At 46.1% G+C, this 20,144-nt stretch overlaps 1 long non-coding RNA gene, 2 other non-coding genes and 3 pseudogenes across 5 annotated transcripts; all 6 read right to left on the minus strand.

Moving 5' to 3' along the window:
* Positions 1–123: 123 nt before the first annotated feature.
* On the minus strand, positions 124–17,238 carry LOC111824174. Of its 3 annotated transcripts, XR_002827270.1 has the most exons (6): positions 17,112–17,238; positions 16,030–16,067; positions 14,169–14,286; positions 13,236–13,532; positions 703–838; positions 124–332 (listed from the first exon to the last, which is right to left on the minus strand). It is a non-coding gene; the product is annotated as an uncharacterized LOC111824174 (long non-coding RNA). The 3 variants fall into 3 exon arrangements; XR_002827269.1 differs by lacking the exon at positions 124–332 and having other exon boundaries at positions 573–838; XR_002827271.1 differs by lacking the exons at positions 124–332; positions 703–838 and adding an exon at positions 1,823–2,019.
* On the minus strand, positions 574–652 carry LOC111824179. Its single transcript, XR_002827276.1, has one exon. It is a non-coding gene; the product is annotated as a small nucleolar RNA SNORD115 (small nucleolar RNA).
* On the minus strand, positions 1,760–1,841 carry LOC111824191. Its single transcript, XR_002827282.1, has one exon. It is a non-coding gene; the product is annotated as a small nucleolar RNA SNORD115 (small nucleolar RNA).
* A 206-nt stretch (positions 17,239–17,444) lies between the features above and the next one.
* LOC111824205 lies at positions 17,445–17,549 on the minus strand (annotated as a pseudogene).
* Positions 17,550–18,460: 911 nt separating this feature from the next.
* On the minus strand, positions 18,461–18,571 carry LOC111824194 (annotated as a pseudogene).
* Positions 18,572–19,035: 464 nt separating this feature from the next.
* Positions 19,036–19,140, minus strand: LOC111824208 (annotated as a pseudogene).
* Positions 19,141–20,144: the final 1,004 nt, after the last annotated feature.

Genomic DNA, 20,144 nt, shown 5'->3' on the forward strand with positions numbered 1-20,144 from the left:
ATTCGGGAGAGGGTAGAGGAGGTTAGGAGCTCACGCCATGCACATGTCACATGACAATGGCTAAAACATCCTCTCCCCTTCCCCCTCCCAAAAAAAAAGGAGCTCTGAGACCACTTTCAGACCGATCACTTGCAGAGAGGAGGGACAACTTTGGCTCTGGGTCGGCCCATTCCCAAGGGCTTAGAGTCACCAAGAATAGAGCACCAGGGTCTCTCTTGCCCAAAGAGAGCCTCCTGCTGACTCTCATGCACACGAGCTCTCTGTGCAACACAAAAGTCAGCCACTCACCTGAAACCTGAAGGCCACGACCACCATCTGGAGAGATGGTCGCACTGCAAGACACAACCAGAGGAGAGATCTGCTTTAAGAGCTGGCCTCTGGCGTGGCTCTCAGTGCAGACCTACTGTGCACCAAAACAACCGTGAACATGGAGGAGGCCATGTTCACGAAGCGGTGATCGGGGGGAGGCACGTGGCATCCTCTCAAGGATCTGCCCGCCTCGAGAACCCAATCCCATCGCTGGGGAGAAACCTAAGACTCCCCAACATGGTGCCACCAAAGTGGCACCTTACTGGGCCTCAGCGTAATCCTATTGAGCATGATTTTTAAGTCATCACCTCACTTCAAGATTAAGGGTTGTCATCATTGACCCAACGAAGGCATTCTGCGGGCATCCGTACAACTGCACACTCGTTTGCTCACCAGAGATGTTTCCTGGGGCTGAGGACAGAGCAAGGTGGGCTTGACAGCTGCACTGTTCCGACTCTGGAAGGAGCCTGACAGACAGAGCCCAGGAGAGCTCTAGGCCAAATGAAGGCCATTGTTTTCGGAACATCACCTGGAAAAAGAGGAGTGACAGGGCTTCTAAAGGACCCATCTTGTTCCTATGAGACCTCAACTCTAAGGGAACTTGTTCGTTTATGCGCCAATGACCACTTCCAAAACCAGGAAAGGAGAGAATGAATGAAACAATATGAACAAATAAAGAAATAATAGGAATCACATAAAAAAATCCATCAATGGAAATGGAGGCAGTATGATTCCACATCACCAAGAAAAAATAACCAGCAACACGATTTTCAGCACACACAACCTTTGGGTTTGCAAGAAACTCAAGAGGAGCCATACTGCTCATGCCTGGGCGTGGTCCCCTTGGACACAGGAATCTGGCGCGATTCCAACACGGACCATGACATTGAGCATCCATTCAGGTGAAGGTAGAGGAGGTTAGGCGCTCAAGCCATGCACATGTCACATGACACTGTCACGGGACCCCACGAAAGGGCACTGAGCCCCCTTTCAGTCCGATTCCTTTCAGAGAGGAGGGACATCTTTGGCTTTGGGTCGGCCCGTTCCCAAGGACTTAGAGTCACCAATTATATAGCACCAGGGTCTCTCTTGCCCAAAGAGAGCCTCCTGCTTATTTTCATGCACACGTGCTCTCTGTCCAACACAAAAGTCAGCCACTCACCTGAGACGTGAAGGCCACGACCACCATCTGGAGAGAGGTCGCACTGCAAGACACAACCAGAGGAGAAACGTTTTGTTTTAAGAGTTGGCCTCTGGTACCGCCATCTTGGAGGTCCTACTGGGCACCAAAAACACCGCTGAACGCGGAGAAGGCTACGATCACGTGGAAGCGATCGGGGAGAGGCACGTGGCATCCTCTCAGGCATCTGCCTGCCTCCAGTTCCCAATCCCCACGCTGGGGAGAATCCTAAGACTCCCCAGCACGGTGCCACCAAAGTGCTATCTAACTGGGCCTCAGAGATTTCCTGTTGTGCCCAATATTTATGTCATCACCTCTTTTCAAGATGGAGACTGCCAGACATCATTGACCCAGAGACAGCACTATGCACAGAGCGGTACAACTGCACACACAGGTGCTCACCAGAGACGCTTCCTTTAGACATAGCGTGGTGGCCTTGACAGGTGCATTGTTCCGAGTCCGAAGGAGCCTGACAGAGAGCCCGGGAAGCTCTTGGCTAATTGAAAACCTTTTTTTTTCCAGAACATGACCTGCATAAAAAGATAGTGATGTCTTCTAAACAACCTATGCATCCCTCTTGAGATTGATGCTATTGGTCTTGATTCTTTTGTTGTTAAAAATTGTTTCAGCATTTATTCATCAATGAATTGATTAAGAAATTATAGACTTTGAAGTAGTGATTAAAGCACAAAATGAAATAGGCAGATACCTTTCACTATGCGCGCGCACACACACATGGCATTTGTCTTGATTTGTGAAGGGAAACCATACAGGTCACCCCAGGCATTAAAACAGGTTTTGTACGAAACCCTGGGCTACTCTACTGCCTACTGTATCGTAAAGTAGAGAAAGACAGCATGATGCCACACAGAAAATACCATGTGGCCCCCAGGTAACAGGACACCGTCCAGTTTTCACATTGGCTATGCTCCATGGAAAATAAAAATTATGTGATCATATCCATACCTTTCGAGAAAGCATATGACAAAATCTTGTACTCGCTTATGATTAAAATCTCTCAGCAAAGTGAAAATAGAGGGAACACACGCAGCATAATAAAAGCCATGCATGTCAAACCCTCAGCCAACATCAGATTCCATGAGGAAAACCAAAAAGTGTTTCCCTTAAGATCAGAAACAAAACAGCCATGTTCACTTTTACCACTCTTATTCAACACAGTCCCGGAAGCCCTAGCCACAGCAATCAGACAAGAAGACAAAATAAATGAAACCCAAATTCGAAAGGAAGAGGTAAGATGGTCATTATTGGCAGATGACATATTTATTGAGAATACCAAAAATTCCACCAAAAAAAAAAATCCTAGAACTGATTAATGAATTCATTGATGTAGCAGGATGCAAAAAAAAAAAAATACAGGGTTGGGCAAAAAGCTATGTTTCAGTTGTGCAGATGCAAAACACAGAGTTTATCCTTGTATCATTATTAATTAATTATTTTATTATCTTCCATACGAACAACTTTAAACATCCTTTTGCCCAACCCTGTATTCAGAAATCAGTTGCACTTTTTACACACCAATAATGAACTATCAGAAAGTGAGACTAAGACAATAATCCCATTTACAATTGCATCAACAAAATGCACCGAAATACCTAGGAATAAATTCAACTAAGGAGGTAAGAAGACCTGTACTCGGGAAATTATAAAACACGAAAGAAAAAAAACATGGGAGAAGATACTAATAAATAGAAATATATACCATGCTCATGGATAGAAAGAGTTAACATCATTAAAATGCCCACACCACCCAAACCAATCTAAAAATTAAATGCAGCCCCATCAAAATACCAAAGACATTTTTTGCACAGAAGTAAAACGAATAATCCAAAACTTTGTATGAAAATTCAAAGGACCTTGAATAGCCAACAGCTACTTATCACATATAAAGGGTACTGGGAAAAGACAAGTGGGTTTCTCAGCAGAAATCTTGCAGCCAGAAGAAAAAGGGAAAAATGCCACAATAAAAAAAACACACATCTTGCTTCCCCATAAAAAAGCATTCATTAAACAATCTCATTTACAACAGCACCAAAAACGTAACAAAATACATAGGGACAAACCAAGCAAGGAAGTACAAGACCTGGACACGGAGAATTGTAAAGCATTGGTGACAGAAATGGAAGGTGACACAATTAGATGAAAATGTGTCTTATGCTAATGAGCTGACAGAATTAACATGGCTAAAATGTCCAGATGACCCAAATCCATCTCCAGATTCCACGCAATCTCTATCAAAATTCCAATGACATTTTTTCACAGAAGTAGAAAAAAAAATCCCAAGGAACCAGAAACAAAACAAACATAAAAACCCAAAACGAAATATTGAGGAACCATAGTAAAGCCGGAGGCCTCACACTTCCTGACCTCAAACTATATTACAAAGTTATAGTAATCAAAACAGCATACTACTGCCCTGGCCAGTTTGGCTCAGTGGTTGGAGCGCTGCCCAAGGACTGAAGTATCTCGGGTTCGATTCCTGGTCAAGGGCAGGATCCCCAGGACTGATAGGGGTCGATTTCTCTCTCTCTCTCTCTCTCTCTCTCTCCCTCCCTCCCTCCCTCCCTCCCCTTCCCTTCCCTTCCACTGTCTCTAAAAATCAATGGAAAAAATATCCTCTGGTGAGGATTACAAAAATAACAACAAAAACAGTATACTACTACCATCAGAACACACACACAGACCAAAGAAACAGAGCCTAGAAATAACCCTCGAATACATCCTGGCCTAGGACATGACTACCTATCATAAACTGCCTTTTAATTAAAAGGTGTTAATTTCAGACCATCCTGTGGTTACGTTAGGTCTCTGAGTTTGCAAGGCCGCCACACAGGCCTTCCCAAAGCTAGGCAGGGTAGCGTGTGGTCCCTTTTCACTCACAGCACAAAACAGGAAAAAGTCTCTTTGACAAATAGTGCTGAGGCCTGGCTGGCATGGCTCAGTGGTTGAGGGTCAACCTAGGAACCAGGAGGTCACGGTTCGATTCCCGTGCAACCATCAGGGCATGTATGGGGCTTGCGGGCTCCATCCGGGGCGTGCAGGAGGCGGCCACCCAAGTTTCTCTCTCATCATTGATGCTTCTCTCTCCCTCTTCCTTCCTCTCTTAAATCAATCATAAAAATATATTTCAAAAAATAAATAGTGCTGGGGAAAACGGATACCCATACGAAAAAAAAAACAACCATACCAAAGAACCCCCACAAAGAACACCAATGAAACTGGACGCATGTAGAATAAAAAAATAAATAAAAATAAAATAAAATTACAGAAATAAAAAAAAGAAAGAAACTGGACCCATGTTACACCCTATACACACACACACACACACACACACACACACTTCAACTCAAAATAAACCGAAGACCTAAATGTAAGACCTGAAACTGTCCACACACTGGGGAAAAGCACCTTGACGTTGGTCTTGGAAACAAAAAAAAAGAAAACAAAAAAAGGCCATGACACCCAAAGCGAAGGCCTTAGGAAAAGCGAACGTAACAAACCCCGCAGTTCTCCGCATTATCCCAATCCGTTGAGGTTTTGCTTCCCTGCAACTGTCGTCAGTTTGGCTCAAATAAACTCACAAAAAATTCTTTACAAAAAGAGAGAGAGGGGGGAAAAAAAAGCAAAAATAAACGAGGGGACTACATCACACCAAAAAGCGTTCTACGTGGCAGTGACTACAAAGCAAAGGGCGAGGGCACGAGAAGGTCGGGAAACGGAGGGAGAGCTCTCCCGGGGGGAGCAAACGGCGCAGGATGGAGACCCCGGGCAAGGTCCTTGTTTAAATGCCCCCCGCCCCCCGCCCCCAGCCTGGAGAGCAGGCAGCCGGCGCTCCATCCAGGTCCCGGCCCCCACCCACCCCTACCCCCACCCCTCCTACCCGGGCAGGCGCTGTAACTCACGAGGCCCCGCAGAAACAGGGGGGCCAACCGCACAGCCTCCGAGGAGGAGCTCGGGCACCTGGCGCAGGTGCAACCACCTAAGGGCGCATCGCTCCCACCTGGCTGCGCGCACGAAAGGCTGCGCGGTCAGAGAGCGCGCTACCCACCTGCAGGGTCCAGAGAGCGCGCGTGCGTCGGGGGGACCCGGCCGTGTCGCTTCTACGCCCCAACCTTCACGGAGCTCCCACCCAGGGCCGCAGAGCGCGCAGAACAGCCAGAGAGCCTGCGCGCTTAAGTCGGCCCGGCCAGGAAAGGGCGGGGCTAAGAGGGGTGGGGATGCAGGCACGCGAGGCCCCGCCCACGGAGGATATTTGCACCAATAGGGATGCTCAGGGCTGCCCCCCGCCCCCAGGGGCGTGGCTGAGCATGCGAGGAACGGTATTGGCAGCTGAACTAGACAGGTGCCCAGGAGACCCACAAACACGAATTGGAAGAGGTCTATGCACCCCTGTGTGCGTCGCGGCATTATTGACAAGAGCCGAGCTGTGGAAGGAAGCACGAGTGGGTGAAGGTGAGGCACCGAAAGCCACGGAATATGGCGACACGCCTACATCCCCTCCCAAGGACGGCACCGAGCTGGGCTGTCAGCCTCCATGGCTATGTCATCAGCTGTCCTCGCGACCCAGGCCATGACAGTCCCTTAGACATCGATGTGGTCCTTAAACCCTTGTTCGCATGTGGATTGGCGTTTTGGCAGATTCAGTCCAGTTAGTCTGGGCAGCCCGGCCGGGGTGGCTCAGTGGTTGAGCATCAACCTATGAACCGGGAGGTCATGGGTTTGAATCTCGGTCAGGGCACAGGCCCAGGTTGCAGGCTCCATCCCTAGTAGGGGGCGTGCAGGAGGCAGCCGGTCCACGATTCCCTCTCATCACTGATGTTTCTATCTCCCTCTCCCTCTCCCTTCTCTCTCTACAAGTCAATAAAAACATTTTTTTTTTTGTAAAAGAGAATTTTTTACCTAGCTGTTTAGCTTCTTATTCCACACTAGTTAGGTATTCCTCATCCAGCATTGTGCCTACTGGTCCAGCCCCAACGAAGGTGGCCACTGGGTATGTGGTCATCTTTCCCCCATCAACTCTCCTGCAAGGGCGAAGCTTATAGACTCAACCCCCGGCCATACTGGAACCACCTAATACTCCCAGGTAAGGTTCAAGTGCGTGAAGACAGCTCCCCCAAGAGGCTCTCCACTGCCAGAGCCTCCACATCTCCTGCTTCCCTATGGGCATCTTCCCAGGTTGACTTACCCCTGGGTTTTTTTCTAGTAGAAATGGTGCCACAATAAGCATTCATGTCTACATATTTTAGGGCGTTCGTATGAATTTTGGTGAACTGTACCTGGGAGTACGTTCGTTTGTGGGGACTAACAGCATTCCTGAAATTAGCTCGACCCATGAACCAAGAGGTCAGGGTTGGATTCCCGGTCAAGGGCACATGCCTGGGTTGCAGGCCCGATCCCCAGTAGGGGGCGTGCAGGAGGCAGCCGATCTATGATTCTCTCTCATCATTGATTTCTATCTCTCCCTCCCTCTCCCTTCCTCTCTGAAATCAATAAAAAATAGGCCAAAAAAATAAAAACAAATAAAAAATAGGACAGCTGGCCTACATACTTCTTGAAGTCAGACTGGCCGTTTCCAAAAGACCTCAATGGGATTATTTCATGAAATCTTTAAAGGGAATCGGGGTCGGAATTAACACCTATTATGTGATTGCATCTGCCGATCTGAATAAGTACGTTATATTCCCTCATTCGCAAGGCACTATGGACTTCTTTTCAAACATGTTTTGTACGGAAATTTCCTTCATAACTGCTATTTCTGATGTTCCTGAAAATGTTCTATTTCTATGTGTTCACATTCCATGTGTAATTTCACACAGACATACATTTCATGGTACTTATTTGCTTGTGAATATGGTAACTTTGCTAAATTCGCTTCCTTAATTCAACGGTGTGCAGATTATTTGGGGGAATCTAGGTAGATAGCTCTAGATAGAAAACATACTCACACACGTATAGGCACTGTTTTGGTGTTTGTAAATAATAAACGGTGTGCCTTTTCATTGCTAATCCTTACACACTGTCTCTTCTTTTTCTATGGATTTATTGCATTAGGACAACTCAGGATAGTGCTGATTAGAAATGGTGACAGAAATGTTCTGTTTTGCTCCCAATCTCAGGAGGAAAACTTTCAGTATCTCCAACATCAGTGACTTTGCAATTGATTGCTTTCGTAAATTAACCTTTATCTCTTTTTTAATGCTCAGTTATTAGTTTCCATGAAATTCAGGAGAAATCAGTTTTGTATTTTCTTAAATGCTTTTCTTTATTTTTGAGATGGAAAACATGTTATTTAAACTAAATCTGCCACCTAAGAAACTTGGGTTTTTTTTCCCCAAGTCAAAATAACTATATAACATACATACATAAATATACATATACTAGAGCAGTGATGGCGAACCTATGACACTCGTGTCAGAGGTGACACGCGAACTCATTTTTTTGGTTGATTTTTCTTTGTTAAATGGCATTTAAATATATAAAATAAATATCAAAAATATAAGTCTTTATTTTACTATGGTTGCAAATATCAAAAAATTTCTGTATGTGACACGGCACCAGAGTTAAGTTAGGGTTTTTCAAAATGCTGACATGCTGAGCTCAAAAGGTTCGTCATCACTGGTGTAGACTGTCAAGTGGGATTTGTCTAAATATTTTCTCGTGTTTAAATTTTTTTATATATACATAATTTATTTATTGACTTCAGAGAGGAAGGGACAGGGAGGGAGGGAGAGAAACATCCATGAGAGAGAATCATGCATCAGCTGCCTCCTGCACGCCCCCTACTGGGGATCGAGCCTGCAACCCGGGTATGTGCCCTGACCGAGAATTGAACCATGACCTCCTGGAGGTTCATAGGTCAACGCTCAACCACTGAGCCACACCGGCTTGGCTGTTTATTCAGGGTTTTTTTTTAAATATTAGTGTGGACTTGTGAATACTGATTATACACTTTGGGTTAGAATCCCATGCAAAGCTACGTATTTCGTTCACATTGTGTCAGCTTTAGCCATTGGAAGGTCTTTGGGTTGGTTCCTGTGTAACTTCTAGCATACTTCCGTGTGCATGTGCGTGTGCGTGCATAGCTCTTCCTTACTTTCTGGCACTACACAATACCCCCAGGTCATCCTTTACATTTTCTGCCCATTCATAGAATCCACCATGCTTTTCATTGGAGAACGGTACTGGGAACCACGATACGGCTTCTAGTAACTGCTATCACTAGAATGTCATTGCTTCTAGGCGGTCTCAGCTGCAGAGTAGGGACCTATGGATACATCTAGCCATTGCATGTGTACACATATATGTACCTATTTCTGTGTAAATACATACCCATGTGGATGTTAAACATGAGATCCCGGCTGGCGGGGCTCAGTGAATGAGTGTCGACCCATCAAGATCACAATTCGATTCCTGGTCAGGGCACATGCCCGGGTTGCGGGCTTGATCCCCGGTGTGGGGTGTGCAGGAGGCAGCCGATGCATGATTCTCTCTCGTCACTGATGTTTCTATCTCTCTCTCCCTTCCTGTCCCTTCCTCTCTAAAATCAATAAAAATATCTTTTTTTTAAAGAAATACCTAACTTGTGTGGAATAAGAAGCTAAAGAGTGAAGGTAAAAATTTCTTTAGCACAGGAGTGAACCATCAATTTTGAGAGCTGAGTTGAAAAGGGAATTTTGAGAAACAACAGGTATCAAACACAGGTAGGATGGGCATTACTACAAAAATAAAATTAATCTGGAACTGCCCCCCCCCAATGGTTACAGGAGGCAGCCGATCCATGATTCTCTCTCATCATGGATGTTTCTATCCCTCTCCTTCTCCCTCCCTCTGAAATGAATAAAAACGACTTTAAAAAACATTTGTGTATGGTGAAGCTCCCGTTGCGTGCCTTAAAGTTCAATGTCATAGCCGCACCATCACAGTATCGTACAAAACAGATGCACTGTGCTGTGTCTACTGTCCTTACCCTCCCGCTACAGACACTGGTGATTTTATTGCATTTTTAGTTGTGCACTTCCCAGCATGTCAGATAAACGGGGACACAGTCGGTGCCTCCTTTTCGGACTGGCTCCCTTCACTGAGCAAAATGCATTTAAAATTCACTGTGTCTCTTTCTCTACGTGGATATACCACAGTGTGGGTGGATCCCTCCCTCCACCTCCCTCAATTCATTTCTATAAGGATATCTTGGGTTTCTCTCAGTTTCTGGAAATTATGAGTAAAGCTGTTATAAATATTCATGGGCTGGTGTTGGTATGGACATGAGTTTTTAACAAATTTGGGTCAACGCCTAGGAACAGAGTAGCTGGGTACATTTTTCTTGCTCATCATGAATGACAGTTTGTCGCTTGGATCTTCCCCAACTATGGGCATTGGCAGTTCTTTGGCTTGTAGCCATCTCCTAGGAGTGGAGGGGCACCTGTTTGTTTAATTCACATCCCCCTAATGGAAAGCATGTTCCATCCGGTTATCTGTCACCTGTTTACTTCTGTGGGGAGGGGTATATTCAGATCCTAGCCCACGTCTAATGGGTATGGTTGTGTGCCTATTGCTGAGTTGTAAGATTTCTTTCTACATTTGGAGAGAAGGCCTTTATCAGATATGCCTTGAGAGTATCTTCTCCCAATCTGTGTTGAGCTTTTCATCAATGGAACAGCGCCCGTAATTTTAGCGAAGTCTACCGAATCCTCTTTCCGTCATGATCTGTGCCTTTGGTGTGGCATCTGAAAACGTGTAACAAAGCCGAAGGCCACACAGACTTCCTCCTTTACTATTCTGCATGGCACGTGAGGCTCTGAGGTCGACCTCGGGTTAACTTTGTAATTAACGTCCAGTCTCTCATGCACACGTCAAGGTCTGGGTCCAGGCCCCTTCGTGCAGGTGGACACCCTATTGTTCTGGCATTACTTACTGAAAAGACTTACTATGGATTGAATTTCCTTGGTGCGCCCATGTACCTGCTTCTGATTTCTCTGTTCCCAACTATCGGCCTATGTGTCTACTCGTTTGCCAAGACCATGCTATCCTGATGACTGGACATTTGCAGTGAAAGTTCTGAAATAAGGTAGGGGTGGACCCTCCAAATCTGTTCTTCAGTATTGTGTGGATTCTCTTGTCTTTCCGTAAAACCTTAAGATTAGTTTGTTGATTTCTATCAAATAACCTGTTGGGATGCTCAATGAGATTTCATTGAATCTATAGATTTAATTCAATTTGAGCTGGGCAGAGCTGACCTCTGAACAGTATTGAGTCTTCCAATCCACCATGAACACCGAGGTATTTACATCTTATCCATTACTTGAATCTACTTTGATTTCTTTCATCAGTTTTGTATTTTCTGCACTTAGATCCTATATATGGTATAAATATATTTATTTATATGATATTTACATACACATGCACATTTTCTTTGACGTACATGGTTTTTTTTTAATTTATTTAGAATTTGCATCCTTTATCCTTGTTCTATGCATTTAGATATTTTTGTTTTGTTTTGCTTTGTAGATTCTTTGGAATTTTCTACACAGACAGCCTTCTCATCTCTGGATAAAGACAGGTTTATTTCCCCATTTTCTTTACTATGTTTTTATTGATTTCAGGGAAAGGGAAAGAGAGATAGAAACTTCCATGATGAGAAAGAATCATCCATCGGCTGCCTCCTGCACACCCATTACTGAGTATCGAGCCTGCAACCCAGGCAGGTGCCCTCTATCTCTCTCCCTCTCCTTTCCTCTCTGAAATCAATAAAAATATATTTTTTAAAAAGAAAATGTTTGGAGTCTCTCTGGAAAACAGGTCAGCAACAAAGTGCTGCTGAACCCAATACACATTCATTAAGATCTGATGCAGTCAAGGCTGGGTGATATTTCTACACCTGGCTGGAGTGTCCTGGAAATACCAGTCAGGGAAATTAGTGAGCATGACTCAAATCAAAGGGGACCATCAAAACTACCAGTATCTGCAAAGGAATTAGTATGTACTTTGAAAAAAAATCTGAAAAGCCACAAGAAAGAGAAAGGAGATCACGTACCCACCCCCAAAACAAAACTTTCAGATACCAAAAATATATATATATCAAATAAGAAAATAAACAGAAAGAAAGCAACCCCATCCCAAAGTGAACATCCGAAACCATAATTAAAAGGAGAGAAGAAAGAGAAAGACGTACCTGGTCCTCGGATAGGAAGACGTATATGATTAAAAACCACTTTTTCCCACAAATTAATTTATTACAGTTGAGGAAATTGCAGTCTAAACTGTAATTTCTTCCAACGAGAAGACACATGAGACAACAGGAGGCAGAAGAAGGGACGCACAGATCACAGCACAAAAATGGAGCCAGTCACAGATGACGATACAGCAACAGTGCGGATGGCATTACAGATAAATGGGCAATTATTGGCAAATAATCGCAAGTCATGGCAAGTAACTTGGCAACGTCACGATTTCAAATTAAAAAAATTTTTTTTCTCATGATTGAAGGATTGGAATTTTAAAGAAAACAGAAAAGAGTTAGAAGTTCACACAAGTGACGAGTCTTATGGAATCCGCATAAACAGCTTTCCGAAATGACATGAGACTCAGAAGCCATACAAGCGAACATGGTAGTACTTGGACACAGAACAGTTATACACAGTCTTACAACAGAAACGAGGTTTGAGAGGGTGTGGAAAGTATCTGTAATGCTTGACAATCGAAAGCTTACTGTCCCGATCATAAAGGAGCTCTGCGAAGTAAGAAACAGACGACCCCCCCCCCGCCCCCGCCAAAATTAGACAGAAAGAGGAAATGAAGAGATACAGATGGCTAGTCAAATATGAGAAAATGACCGAACTCAAAAACGAAAGAAATACAATTTAAGACAATAGTTTGGGCTATCACGTTGGCAAAGATTTCCAATAGGCATGAAATCCATGATCTGGGAGGCCGGGAAAACGTTGGCCATCTTATTGGTTGCCATTGGAGTGGTAACAGTTGGTACCATGTTATTAAGGAAATCTGGTGATAATCTTCAAAACTGAAAATGTGCCTGTTCTGAATCCCAGTATATCAGCGGCTGAGTAATGATGATGATATACTAGGGACAGATGCAAAATTATTGCTCTAGCGGGAGGTCCATTGCACAGAAATGTGGTGCTAACCTCAGTGTTTGCGAATGAGAGAACATGGGATTGTATTCTATCTACAAAACAGTCATGCAGTCATTCCATAAATGACACAGATGTGCGTTACTGAGGTAGAAAAAGCTGTTCACGGAAAGGCAGCATGTGGAAGAACTGTACAATATGGTCCCACTTCCAGAGCCCCCTCCCAAAACAGTTTGTATGTTCGTGTGCGTGTGCATGTGTGTATGTGCAAAACTTCCTTAGTAGAGCCTGGCTCATGTGGCTCAGTGGTTGAGCATTGACCTATGAACCAAAAGGTTCCGGTTCGATTCCCGGTCAGGGCACATGCCTGGGTTGACGGCTCGATCCCCAGGAGGGGGTGTGCAGGAGGCAGCTGATCAATGATTCTCTCTCATCATTGATGTTTCTCTCTCTCTCTCTCTCTTCCTGTCTGAAATCAATAAAAAAAATTTTTTTTTTTAAAAGAGAGATAGAATTAGGAGAGAGGAGTGCAGTTAATGTATATCTTTAGATCTGCTTTGAAATTTTAGGGGAAAAACCATGCAGCATTTCTTTTTAAAAAATGTGCCCCTCACCAGCCAATGAAAATTGTCAACTGATACCTATGAGAGCACTGAGGCATTCCATCATTTTGAGTGTCTTGTGCAAATACTACTTCCTCTACTGAGGCTCTTGGGATTGAGTGAAGTGGCAGCCAAGGAAACAGTCACCACGCCCAAAGTAAAGTCTCAGCGATGACAGCCCAACATGACCATTGCTCAGCTAAGCATGTCTTATCTGCAGGAGGGGTCCGCAGCGACACGGGACGGCGGGGACGCTCTGTGTAGAGGAACGACCGCTGTGTCGTGTGGCCGACGCTGGCGATGAAGCGACGGCAGCACCCGGAGAAGCAAATCCACCTGCGGGGACACGGAGGGGACATGGCGAAGGTGAGGGACACGTTTTCTAAGGCCAGGAGTCTTGAGGGCACCCTCACACACCCGTCTTCTACGTGTGCTGGGGGAAATCCACCCAGACACACAGGGGCAGCCATGCTTGCAGTAGCTGGGTCCCTGCTGTGGCCAGAAAAATGCCTTTAAAAATGCCTAAGGTCAGCCGGGCTGGTGTGGCTGGTGGGAGAGCCCTGACCCAGAAACCAAGAGGTCCCCGGCTCCATTCCCAGTCAGGGCACGTGCCCTAGTCATGGGCTGGATCCCCAGGAGGGGGTGTGCAGGAGGCAGCCCATCAATGTCGCTCTCTCTCTCTCTCTCTCTCAACCCCCACCTCCCGTCCCCTCTCTCTAAAAATCAATAAAAACATATATATTTTTTAAAGTGAAGGAAACCCTTCAGAGGCCCAGGACACGTGTCACTGGACGTGGAGAAAAGCTATGAAGACAGGCGAGAGCAGCTGCCTCTCTTCACTCATCACGCAGTGTGGCCCCTGGGCCCATTAGAATGACCCCGAAGCCATCCATCCCTAGGAGGCTCCCATCGACCTCTCTACCCAGACTTGCGCGCTGCCAGGAAGAGAGAACTACTCTGACGAAACCTCACCTGCAGCGGGTGGTCCTGGAACCGCAGGCAGGCCAAACGCTCGCTCGGTCTGAAGAGTCTTGTCTCGGCGATGTATGGGTGGCATCCACGCCCCAAAGCGTTCCCAAGACGTCAGGTTCTGAGGGGGAAAAGGCCAGCCAGCGTGGGTGCTGGGAAGTCACCCACTATAACGGTACGTAAGAAACGTTCTAATAAAAATTCCATGACCTAATTTTTACAACTTCCTGTTATACATAATTATTAATAGCAAACTACAACGTTCGCTAATGACTGATTACTATCATTGTGTTGCATTCATTTCCCTTACGCGCCTTACACGCAGGCGCACCATTTCTCTCCACTAATATTAGCAGCGAATATTTTAGCAGCCCATGGCCACGTCATTAGTCTTGGACTGACTTGTTTGGTGTGCGCCACAGGAAATATTTAGCTTTCGGAGAACAAAAAAATAGATTTATTTGCGTTACGTTTATTCATTTGTGCAGTTATTCAATGTCTGGTAAGTTCATGTTCAAGAAAAATGTTAATTTTTATTAAAATGTTCTATTATCTTATGTTAACAATAACTCCTTTATTTCATCCCTTTGTATTCAGCATGTCTCTATGGAAATAAACCTATGTTTCTATGAAAATGGAAACTTTGGTTTTTGGCGGCCCACATAAACGTAAACATTATTTATTTGGCCCATTTTAGCCTTTGAATTTGACATGCTTGATGTACACATAAACCGCACATGAAGACACATGCGTGTAATCTCCTTTAACACAAAGCATGTTGGAGTGTGGGGACCTGTGCTGACACACCCAACTGTCCTTTCCCCGAGGTCTGACACACACAAGAGAGGCAGGCTAACAATATGTCAGCGAGATCAATGTTTCCATTTCATTCAGACCAAATGTCATAAAACAATTATTTAAAATATGTCTTCATTGATTTTTTTTAAAGGATCTCAGTTATTAATTTTTTAAAATATATTTTTATTGACTTCTGAGAGGAAGGGAAAGAGAGAGAGAGAAACATCAATGATGAGAGAGAATCACTGATAGGCTGCCTCCTGCACGCCCCTTACTGGGGATTGAGCCCATAACTCGGGCTGTACCCTGACTGGAATTGAACCCGGACCCTTCAGTTCATAGGCCAATGCTCTATCCACTGAGCCAAACCAGGTAGGACTGTCCTCATTGATTTTAGAGAGACAGCAAGGGATAGAGAGAGAGAAACATCAATGATGAGAGAGAATCATGGATCGGCTGCCTCCCGCATGCCGCCTACTGGGGATCAAGCCTGCAACCCGGGCCTGTGCCCTGACTGGGAATCCAATCTGGACCTCCTGGTTCACAGGTACATGCTCAACCAATGAACCACCCTGGCTGGACCATAATTTCAATCTTTTTAACTTCATCCAGCCGCGTTTTATGACTTAGCATAGATCTACCCTAGAGAATGTTCTAGGTGTGTTTGAAAATAATTTGGGTTCTGTTGCTGCTGGGTGACCTAGATATCAGCTCACGTAGGTTGATTAGATTGCTCAAGTTTTCTATAACCCCACCAATTCGTTGTTTAACTGGTCTTCAATTATTAAAAAGAAGGTATTGAAGAGTCCAGTTTTTATCACTGATTTTCCCTACGATCCTGTCAGCTGTTGCTTTCTGTAATTTCAGACACTGCTGTAGGGTGATTGTGTTGTTTATAATTGTTATATATCCAATCAGAAAGAATGTATGACCCCTATGTTCACTGCAACGTCATGTACAATAACCAAGTTTTGGAAGCAGCCAATGAGTGGATAAAAGAGCTGTGGGACATTTACACAAGGGAATACTACACAACTTTAAAAAAAAGAGAGAAAAAAAATCTTACCTTTTTGCGACAGCAGGATGGACCTGGAGAGCGTTATGCTAAGTAAAACAAGCCAATCAGAGAAAGGTAAATACAACGTGATCTCACTTGTATGTGGAATCTAATGGACTAATAAACAAAATAGAAACAGACTTATCCATACAGAGAACGGACTAACAGCTCTCAGAGGGGAGGGGCTCAGTAAAAAAAAAGGTAAAGGAATCTTACAGCTAAAAGCCCTCATAGACACAGACAACAGGATGGCGATTCCCAGTGGGAAAGGGAGGTGGGGGAGGTAGAAGAGGTAAAGAGGAGATAAATGGTGATGGCAGGAGACGTGACTTTGGGTGGTGAACACACCATACAATACACCAAGCTTGTCAAACTCAAGGACCATGGGCCGCATGCGGCCCACAATGAGTATTTTTGTGGCCCAGCCAATATGACGGTATGTAAGAAACGTCTTAATAAAAATTTCCTAACTTTATTAATAATGAAATACAACGTTCGCTAATGATGGATTACTATCACTGTGTTGCATTCATTTCCCTTAGGCGCCTTAGGCGCCTTACGCGCAGGCGCACCATTTCTCCCCACTAATACCAGCAGAAAACATTTTAGCAGCCCATGGCCACATCATTAGTCTTGGACTGACTTGTTTGGTGTGCGCAACAGAAAATATTTCACTTTCAGAGAACAAAAAAAAATAGGTTTATTTGCACTATGCTTATTAATTTGTGCAGTTATTCAGTGTCTGATAAGTTACTGTTCAAGGAAAAAATACTACTTTTTATTAAAATGTTCTACTGTTTTACGTTAATGATGACACATTTATTTCAGCCCCTTGGATTCAGCATGTCTCTATCGAAATAAACCTACATTTCTATGAATATTAAAGCTTTTGTTTTTTTGCGGCCCACATACACGTAACCCTTGTTCATTTGGCCTGTGTTAGCCTTTGAGTTTGACATGCTTGCAATATACAGATGATGTATTATAGAATTGTACAGCTGAAACCTACATAATTTTATTAACCAGTGTTCCCCCAATAAATGCAATATAAAGGAAAAAAATGATTGGCTTTGGCAAAGAAGTCTGTTTACCATCACGAGAGATCCAACGGCGTCCCACAGATCCAGCCTGCCTCCCTCCGAGGGCGCCATCCCACCAGCGAGCCTCACAGGTTTCCCGGAGCATCACGCAGGCATGTGTTTGCGGCTAGCCTCACCTGGGAGGTGACAAGAAATCACATCCATGATTGAGAATCCTGCCCAGGCTCTCAGGCAACAAGACCCATGTGAAACGGGGCACCAAGGGAAGCTGTGCACCTGTCTATCAAGATTCATTTTCCCTGGGAGTGACTGCGGGTGCGTGATACCACCACTGTGACAAGAGGAGCTGTCCCTCACTCCTGTCCCTGGGGCTCTGAACGTGCTGGACCTCAGTTTCCGATGAGAACGACGACGGTATGAGTTCTCACTCATTTTGTTCAGCTCCAAGGAATGTTGGTTTGGTTTTTTGGGGGGAATCATCATCGATCCCAGCACGTTCTAAAAAATGGAGCTGCCGGATGGTGGCTCATTGGGTGAGACAAGGACCTCGGAGTCCTCCAGGGCCCGTAGGTCCAGGTCCCACCACCGAGCGAGGAACACTCAGTCCATGTCGGAGGGAAACCCCGTGAGCCATCGGGACACCCAAACAAGCCGCCTCCAGCAGCTCCAAACCCACAAGATAATGGCAGAGTGAGGAGCAGAGCATCGCTTACCTTCCTGGGGATCCCGGCTCTGGTCCTACTCAGGCACCTTCCTCGGTGACTCCCGGGGACACAGGCCATCCAGGCAGACAACGGGCTTCTCGTCTTGGCCGATGCAGACCCTGGCGCTGGGGCTGCACCTGAGAAGTGGACACAAATCACAGGGGCGTTTGAGTCATGTGCCCAGGGCCTCAGGTAAAATCGCTGCCCTCCTCTTCCCTTTCCTGGGCCTTCATCTCATTGTGCCTACGCCTGTCCCTGAGGCATGAGTGAGGGCAGGTGTGACTTCCTGTGTGCAGGTGGGTTGCAAATATGGATGCAGGTGGTGGGTACAGGCCTCCGCATGTGAAAAATGAAGCCCTGTGGGCAGGCTACGGTGGCTCAGGGGTTCAGGATCAACCAATGAACTAGGAGGTCAGGGTTCAATTCCCAGTTAGGGCACATGCCCAGGTTGCAGTCTTGTTTGCCAGGAGTCAGCGTGCAGGAGGCAGCCAATCATTAAGTCTCTCTCATCATTGATGTTTCTCTCTCTCTCTCTCTCCCTCTCCCTTCCTCTCTGAAATCAAAAAGAAAATGTATTTTAAAAAGACTCATCCAACACCAAAAAAATCCTCTCTGATGCTAAACACTGGGAGGGCCTGCATGAGTGTGACACGGGAAGCTGTCCCTCACTCCTGTCTCTAGGATACGGAACGTGCTGGACCTCAGTTACCGATGAGAACGACGACGGGTGTAGTTCTCACTCATTTTGTTCAGCTTTTCCAAGGAATGTTGGTTTGGGTTTTTTTTGGAGGGAGTCATCATCGATCCCAGCACGTTCTGGACACAGGGCCTTGGCCCAGACACACGGTTCCAATTGGCTCATCTTGGGACACAGAAAGGCTTACCTTCCTGAGCGCCCGGGGGCATGAGGCAGACCCGGGGCTACTCTTCTTCCAGGACCCGCACACGTCGGACCCCCAGGTAGAGAGCAAGGTGGTCCGTCCAGGCAGATGACAGGCCTTTCATGATGACGCCTCCTGGGGGAGTGAAGAGAAACCACATGCACTTTTGAGAAATTGATTCAGCTTCTCAGGTCACATGATCCACACTACCCTTTCCCCAGTACAGCCTGCACCTGTCCTTCATCCCTCTATCCCTTAGGGGTGAGATGGGCGTGTGTGACACCATGAGGTGGGCAGGTAGGCAGCTGGGCTGATGCCCTGGGAGGTGCCTGATGAGTGTGCCAAGGGGAAGCTGTCCCTCACTCCTGTCCCTGGGGCTCTGAACGTGCTGGACCTCAGTTACCGATGAGAACGACGACGGTATGAGTTCTCACTCATTTTGTTCAGCTCCAAGGAATGTTGGTTTGGTTTTTTTGGGGGAATCATCATCGATCCCAGCACGTTCTAAAAAATGGAGCTGCCGGATGGTGGCTTATTGGGTGAGGCAAGGACCTCAGAGTCCTCCAGGGCCCGCCTGACCAGGTCCCACCACTGAGCGAGGAAGACTCAGTCCATGTCAGAGGGAAACCCCGTGTGCCATCGGGACACCCAAACAAGCCGCCTCCAGCAGCTCCAATCCCACAAGCTAATGGCTGACCGAGGAGCAGAGCATCGCTTACCTTCCTGGGGATCCCGGCCCCGTGCCCGCTCAGGCACCCTTCCTTGGGGACTCCCGGGGACTCAGGCCATCCAGGCAGACAACGGGCATCTCGTCTTGGCCGATGCAGACCCTGGCGCTGGGGCTGCACCTGAGAAGTGGACACAAATCACAGGGGCGTTTGAGTCATGTGCCCAGGTCGTCAGGTAAAATCGCTGCCCTGCTCTTCCCTTTCCTGGGCCGTAATCTGATTGTCCCCTAGGCATGTCCCTGAGGCATGAGTGAGGGCAGGTGTGACTTCCTGTGTGCAGGTGGGTTGCAAAAATGGATGCAGGTGGTGGGTACAGGCCTCCGCATGTGAAAAATGAAGTCTTGTGGGCAGGCTGGTGTGGCTCAGTGGTTCAGCATCGACCAATGAACCAGGAGGTCAGGGTTCAATTCACAGTTAGGGCACAAGCCCAGGTTTCGGTCATGTTTGCCAGTAGTGGGCATGCAGGAGGCAGTAAACCAATAAATCTCTCACCTAATTGATGTTTATCTCTCTCTCTCCCACTCCCTTCCTCTCTGAAATCAAAAAGAAAATGTACATTAATAAGAGGCAACTGCCGAAACCGGTTTGGCTCAGTGGATGGAGCGTCGGCTTGCGGACTGAAAGGTCCCAGGTTCGATTCAGGATTCCGGTCAAGGGCATGTACCGTGTTTGCGGGCACGTCCCCAGTGGGGAGTGTGCAGGAGGCAGCTGATCGATGTTTCTCTCTCATCGATGTTTTTGGGTCTCTATCTCTCTCCCTTCCTCTTTGTA

The sequence above is a fragment of the Myotis lucifugus genome, unplaced genomic scaffold (genome assembly GCF_000147115.1).
Source record: "Myotis lucifugus unplaced genomic scaffold, Myoluc2.0 scaffold_1006, whole genome shotgun sequence".
NCBI lineage: Eukaryota > Metazoa > Chordata > Mammalia > Chiroptera > Vespertilionidae > Myotis > Myotis lucifugus.